Genomic DNA, 7,968 nt, shown 5'->3' on the forward strand with positions numbered 1-7,968 from the left:
TTAGTTGCAGCTTCCACTATATATACTTAAAATTATAAGAACCATAAGCGAAGCACTTTGGTACAGGTTGTATGCAGGATATTTTTTACGTATGAAACAATTTGACCAGTCACTGTGAGGGCTTCCCGCGCTAGATGTATTTCAATTGCGAAAACTTTTTGACATTTAATAGTCAAATATGACTTTAAGCGTGTCATGGTACGGCATTTATGATATGTGTATCCATTCTCTTGCAACTAAAGTTTGTTTCAACGTGTCAATAGCGGTAATCTGACCGTGGTTGCTGTAATTAACGGTGAGCTACCTATCACTTCGCATACGATTTCGCTGAAATTATTGCAAACATTATTATAATTATTGGATGAAATTTTGAATATAATTAATCAAATATATTGCAAACATTAGTCTAGATAAACAATGAACAAGTTTTTTATAAACAGACATTATTATAATAGGATTAAATTGCGTACTTCAGTTCAAATTTGTTGACTGGTATTTCTGGTGTTATGTGATCGCAGTGATCAGCTTATAATGTTCTCTGCGATGGGGGAAAACATTGTGTCATTGGAAAATTGATATAGTGCTAACCAGTGCTAACATTGTTTTTTAAGTTAAATCAAAGCAGTGAAAAAAGATCTAATTCTACCATGAGAGAGTTTTGTTTCACATTTTGGTATGGTTGGTATTGTTTACTGTTTGAAAATAAAACAAAACATAGTCAAGTTTCAAATGTTTTATTGTTTGTTAAAATGTTTTATCTTAAAAGGATGAAGTAATGTTTGACAATAGTTATTGCAATAGTATTGCAATAACATCTCTCAATATCTATAGTTATTGCAATAGGTGTTTGCAATAGTTGTTGATATCGCAATTGTCTTTTTGGCTCAATAGTCACCCCTTAGAACGAGAGAGCCAATCTCGATCCTTAGACCCTGATCATCGATCCCATGTGACTTCCTTCTGATGATAGACGATCCTGATGAGTAGCCTTGGAAGGAGAGGTCATATTGTCGTTTCTCCCACGATCGTGCGAACATGACGATTCTAAGATCGGGATCTTGAACAGAGGAGCACTTGGAGCGTTCACTGAACTTGAAGACGGGGTTGAGTGACACGGACCGACTGTCAGCTTGAAGAGCTGATGAGCTGTGAGATCGGGAAAGGAAACATCATCCTTTAAAGAACTGTCTGATACAGTGTCATCAGTAATCGAGAGTACGGGCTCTTCAGAATGAATGGACGTCATGACTTTTGTTTTCTTAAGACGCTGATTTGCTGGAATCAATGGACGAAGATCTGCAGTCTAGCATTCGTCTGCAGCATCTCTGGACGTAGAAATCAGTCTGCTAAGGAATGATATTCTTCTCATCTAGATGCCAAACTACACTGGCCACAACAATCCCAGCACAATGTTGTGCAGGTCAGATGTTGAATGTGTGCGTCAGCATTTAACACAAGCCAGGCATAGTTTGTCCTTCTTTCCCACGTTGTAGACCATTTTAAACCGCAAAAGGTGTCACACAAAACAAAATGTATTCTCAAGGTACAAGCAATATGTCTACACGAGCACGTAGTTGACCAAGTTGTTGGTCATACCTTAGATATGCTGGACGCTTGTTTTTGTTTTAGAAGCTGGAAACAGGGTTCAAGCACGTTTCCACATAGGATCGAAGAAGAAAGAAGATATGCATAATGTGAGACAGGATAGGTTTAAAAATTGTATGTTACAAGGTCTAAGACATCAGATAGATCTGTTAATAAATTGTTCTCTTATTTTGTTGCTGATGAAGGTAACTTGATATTATTATAAAATTCGTGAAACTTAAATGTACCCTTTCATTGAGAAAGAGCGAGAAGATAGTTTACAGCATAGAGCATGCAAAGCTCTTTCGACTGCAAATTTCAGTGTCGGTGTTACTTAGGGTCATATGGTAACATACCTTTCAAGTAATCGTCACAACAAAGCAACCCCCATTTGAAGGGCTGTAGGGCACTTTCCCTAGGATTGATATCCTAAGAAATGGGTACTTTGGCTTTGTACAGCCAAGGCGTAAATAACAAATTTGTCAAATTGGCCGAAATGTTGGCCCACCATCCATGCACTGATGTGGACTGCTTGTAATTGTTTTGCTATTTTCTCACACACAAGGCTTAGGATTGTAAAACTTTGACAATCTCCTAATGTTACTGATCAAAGTACTTATATTTTCTTCAGTATAGTGCGCAACCCCCCCCCAGTCATTTTTGGACAAAATGTAATGAAATTTGGTATTTGTTTTGATGATGTATGAATCAACATCTAAGTTCTGGGTTTTCTTTCATTTTTTAAAATCTTGACTTGTGTTTTCACAATCTTCATATTTCTCTAAACATGCTAAATGCATAATTTGTCTCAGTGAACTTTCTCAGAAATTGTCAGAATGAGGGAGCTGAACTTCGAGGCATATATGTTTCTCTTCATGATCACATATATTATATTTTTTTTAATTCAATAAATTTTTGAGTCCCCATTATTTATGCAGAAAAAAACTGTCACTAAAGCACAGTACAGTGAAAAAGGATTTATAAGTTTCTCAAGCAAGATCATTGTACGAGGCACTCAACAATGCATGGTTATCATGAACGACAACATACCCGAAAACTCGAAGTATTCTTTGACGTCTCTGATAATTTTTCCAAAAGTAATATGCAGCAGCCACTAAGATAAAAGCCCCAAAGATGCCGAAGATGACGCCCAATGTGATGTCAACTGTTGACATCTGTGCTAGTCCTTTTTCCTGCAGGACTACTGGGGTGCTGTACACCTCCCTGTCTGCCTCTGCCGCCTCAACAAACATAGACTGATTCATGTCTCGCTCAAAACACGAGGACTCTGTAACAAAACACCACCGATTAACTTTACAATTAGCTACATTAAACTGTATCGAAACTTTGTGTCAAGAGGTTTAGTTGTAATATGGAGACGAAAGAAAAATGTGTAGAGTACTTCCGCTAAAACAACATATAGTGTTTTCCTAAGAACAACAGATACTTTTTGTGTTTATTCTGTTGACAGGCATTAAGGAAGTTCAAAGGAAGAAAGTGCGGAGGAAATGTCAACAAACTTTATGACGGGTGACAAAACAAAGGCTGTCAATCTAAAAAGTGGTGTGATGAAGCCTATCCATGAGCACTGGCACGTGTCGGCCTTTGACAGTCGCAAAGAACAATGACACTGTGTTGCATTGGTGGCGTCTGTATGGACTTGCAGGTGTGATCAGTGATGGCATTAGTGAGTAGATCTCTTGTCTTGACCCTAGCAGTGACAATTCACATGATGTAATTTGTGTTTGAATGACATTGTTTATATACTTGTTACAAGTGCTGCTCAATAAACAGTGGAATACATAGTGGTTGGTTTCGATGTATGTCTAAGTTGATATTTCTGCTATCCAAAATGTCTTATTGTTGATATAAATGTGATGTTTAATAATGTGAGCAAAGAATACACGCATTTTTTGCATTTAATTCACGCTCGCATTAATTTCAAGATTTACAGTATATGTCGAAAATTGAAACGGCGATCCTTTCCAACCTGGGATAAGAATAAAGTATGTCAGGCTACATCTGTTGAAACTGAAGTTGGGTTCCTGTGACGTTTTTTATCAGTTGCAGGAAGGTTCCTGTGATCCACTCCTCATAAGCTGACAGTTGTATGATTGATGCCACACCACTCCCATGCCCTGCAAAAAAAATAACTCAGCAACCTTTGGAGATAACCACTGGAGGTGAACTGCCCTGGAACTGGATTCATTGTATTCACATAGGAACGGGACTCACCGTTCCCACCCACCCCCACTGTGGCCATAACGAGTTATGTCACTTCTATGTCCCTCCTACTGACCAATCAGATTCCACCTCTCATATCACTTGCACTTGTTTCAAACAAAATGGCTGGGCCCAATGAAGAAGATCTGATTGATAATTAAGATCTATATTATTATAAAAAGGATCTTAATTCACGAAGTGCATCAAATCAGGTGAGCACCTTAATTAAAAACATGAAAAGTTTGGAAAATATCTGTTGACACAAAGTTGACGATACACATGCAGGGTTAGAAACTAACAGTTTTTTTCCACTAGTCCTTATAATGATAACATATAGCAAAACCCTTAAAATTGGCCAATTTCTACTAGTCCTTAGGAAACCCTTACCATTGGGCAGTTTGGTAAGTTTACAGGACCAGTGCCAATTTCTAACACTGACATGCTTTGCAAATCCTGCAATCGACTGAAGTCTTCAGTGCAGTTGTTGATTTCATGATGTGATTTTGATTGGACTATGCATACAGAGCTCCAGATAAGCTTTTAGTGTTGTGGGTATTTTACCCATGCAATTTAAAATCATTGGGTATCAGTAATTCTATCTGGGTATTCCAATTTCTGTTACCCACTAGTTTTTACACATGTGGGTATTTAAGTTAAATATTTAAAAACACTATTCATCTAGTCCCTGCAAAATGGTGTCGTGTGGGTTCGAGAGCTTTATAGCACTCAAAAATACCACGATACTTCCACAAGAAAGGGTGATGGCAAATGATTATGATGTAACTGTCATCGTGGAGTTTGGCAAGGTTGACGGAATGCCCGTTTATAATTTCAAAATAAGTTGCTGAAGAGCAAATCCAATACGCAGGGTTACTTCACAATATTTTGATGATACGCACAAGTTTTATTTTTGTAGCGTATCTGTAATGTTCTTTGCGTATTTGATACGCTTGGATTTTTTATTTTACTGCACATTTCTGCATTTCTGATGCGTATTTTACGCAGATACGCAGCTTATCTAGAGCTCTGTGAATATACTCTTTAGTCCAGCCAAAATGTAACTCCATAATTGCAGCCTACTTCGGCAAGGGTGGAAATTGGACTTTTATAGTCAGTTAACTGTCTTGCCTCGAGATGCTCATTAACAAAATTCACCAGACCCCCACAACAGGATTATCCCTGGACAGGCTCACCAGATTATTTCAATGCACAACCTTATAAAGCATAGGCTAGTGCGTATATGCAATGTAATAAAACATAAATACAATTGTATGTGCGTCTTGAGTCTCTTAACAATCTCTTGTACGATAGAATTGTATATATTTGTACAAATATGTACGCTATGATTAAGGTCTTAGGAGCATGACATATAGATGCAATTTAGAGTATTGTGTTTGAATTCAATAAGTATGTTTGGGTCTTTTGTCATCAATAGGCTAAGTCATTGTCTTGGAAATATCTGACCATGATAATCGGTTTAGCTCAAGTCAATTCCAAATTATATTTCAAAGCAGCAAATTATTTTTTTCAAATTTCATTTAGTGGAAGAACATAATGAATTCATAAATTGAAAATCAGTACAAGTTTGAGTAAGGACAATGTGTTTCTATATTCTGTACCCTATCGCCCACGGCAGAAAAGAACTACAAGTAGAAATAATCCATTCTAACCTTTTGTAATAAGATTTGTGGTTGTGAAATCATGACAAGAATAAATATACTAACTCGGTTACTGTAGAGTTAGGGTAGAAGTGGAGAAAAGTGAGCCTGATCATTACGGAGCATTTACTATTTTGTGCCATAATACATAAAAGTCTAAAATACTGGTTCGACATAAATATTTTAAAATCTCAAATGTACCCGTGGAGCCTCATCTGACAGCCGCAGCCACCTGTTCTTGCGCCATCTTCGTTTACAGAGCACAATAGAGCACTTGACGATCACTCATTCCAAATACAACGCTAGTCAAATGGTAGACTGGTTTGTGAGAAGATCGAGGCCGAACTTACTAAGCTCCTCACAGCGATATCCCGTTCACCAAGCTCTCTTACCAAGCTCCCCCCAGCGCCTCACACCTTCGTTTACACTCTCTGTAACATCACTGCCATCAGTGTGACAGCCTGGTTCCCTGAGTATGCTGCGCTGGCGCTAAACTGACCCAGGCAATGACTGCACAATGGTGGCCCCACCAGACGAACAAACACGGCGGGACACGACATTTATCTACTGTAGAAAAACGCTAGAACGGGTGGTTATATTTTTTTCTTAGCATTTTCATGAATGCTCTTGCGGTAGGGTAGAAAAAATGGCGGCCTACTTTCCTCTCGCTTCGACCGTAAATAACGAAGTGCACATGCGTGGAACGTTTTTATTCGACAACTTCCGTAAATACGTAAAAACGTTCGTTCCGAAGTTGGGACCCAAATACTGCAGTCTACCCGCTCTTGCAATGTATACGTCACGAGTATAACGTCCATTGTTACTTTTAGCAAAGACGTATATAGAAAGGATAATTTAAGCAGCCTTCTCTTATTGTCTGCTCTGATGTGAGACGCGCTAATTGTCACAGCAGGGGGTCATCGGCCGGCCGTATGCGCGCAAGGCATCTTGTTTGTAAACATAACGGTCATTCGATTGCGAGTTCAACTCCAAGTATAGTTGGGGCCGCCTATCACTTTTGGGAGTTTTGACCGGTGGCAGCACACTGCGGTGGCAGCATAGTATAGAGAGCTCCGCAAACGGGCTATCGCCGTGAGGAGCTTGTATCGCTGCCACCAGTCAAAACTCCCCACTGTGATAGGTGGCCCCAACCATGCTTGGAGTTGAATTCGCAACCGAATGACCGTTTTGTTTACAAACAAGTGACGACTGTCGTGACGCCGAATACACTTACCGCTGATAAATTACTTTCTTTGTTTGTCAATTTGAATTTCTATTTCATTAAAACTATCATCTTTAATTGATATAGTAAGAATGTAAGGGAGAAGTTGGTTCATGTTACGTTAGTCTGCAATCTCGAACCAATCTGATTATTAAAACAACAAAGCAAATTCATCTGGAAAACATGGTCAGTCGTAAACCTTTTCAAAACGAAATATGATGGCATTCCCAAAGACTTAAACAAAAGTATAAACGTTACTACATATGGGGTAAGAGGGCAAATTTCAAGATTCTTGTAATGGCCGCGCTCAAACTGGTGGCAGCGATGTTGCCGAGTGTAACGAAGGTGTCACGCGCTGGGAAGGAGCTTGTAAGAGTATAGACAAAGGGAAGTAACTGTACCCCCATCATCAAAATATATTTTGTCATAACAAAATACAACTTTAATCTAACTTGTGGTGTAACAAAAAGCACATTGCAAATTCATATCTATAAGGAAAGGACCACACAAGATACGTAAAATCAGGGAAATTTTAATGTGCGCCTGAGCACAAAGACACACAATAACTTGAAACCTTGATCAACATGCGGTGATGATCGTACAAGTAGCAAGTGAATAGTTAAATCCCCCAGTCACAGTACTAAGTGAATAATTTTATAATTGATTTACGATGGTGAGTAAACAATGAATAAGTAGGAACATGACATTGACAAGGAATGTGAATGAAAAGTCTAACTTCTTGGGAGTAATTTCCCAAAAGTTGTCAATACATCCAGTTTTGTAGTATGTCTAATGTTCAAATAAAGTAGATAGGCATTACTTTTCCAGAAGCCTGTTTTTTTAATGATCTCCCCAGGAAGTCCAATCTCAAAGGCCCAGCATGCTCCACCCCTGCGGAAAGAGTGGCCAGTCACAACTTGTTGGTTGCCAGAACGCCTGAGTGCAAGGTGTACTATGGACACAAATCTGTCATAATCAAGGGCTTGGTAGTTATTGTCACATAGAAAAGGTTGAGCTCCATCTCTATCTGCCTGATATTCGAGCACAGACTGGATAGCATGACCTGGATCCAGTGGGTGGCCAGGAATGTTAGGCAGAATTATATCCAAACTTTTCTCACGAAATTGTAACGTTTTAGTGTGCCTCAGCTTGACACCCTCTACTGCACTTACATCTAGAATCCGAATACGCTTCTCTGCCACAAACGCACCTTTTCTTTACACAAACAAATGCCTGCCCTCAACATACCAAAGAAACCTAACACACAGGCCGCCCACACAC

At 39.0% G+C, this 7,968-nt stretch overlaps 1 long non-coding RNA gene across 1 annotated transcript; it reads right to left on the reverse strand.

The window, feature by feature from the left end:
* Positions 1-3,090: 3,090 nt before the first annotated feature.
* Positions 3,091-6,533, reverse strand: LOC124118587. Its single transcript, XR_006858506.2, has 2 exons — positions 5,667-6,533; positions 3,091-3,722 (listed from the first exon to the last, which is right to left on the reverse strand). It is a non-coding gene; the product is annotated as an uncharacterized LOC124118587 (long non-coding RNA).
* Positions 6,534-7,968: the final 1,435 nt, after the last annotated feature.

This window comes from Haliotis rufescens, unplaced genomic scaffold (genome assembly GCF_023055435.1).
Source record: "Haliotis rufescens isolate VD_foot unplaced genomic scaffold, xgHalRufe1.0.p SCAF_2, whole genome shotgun sequence".
In the NCBI taxonomy this organism is placed as follows: Eukaryota; Metazoa; Mollusca; class Gastropoda; order Lepetellida; family Haliotidae; genus Haliotis; species Haliotis rufescens.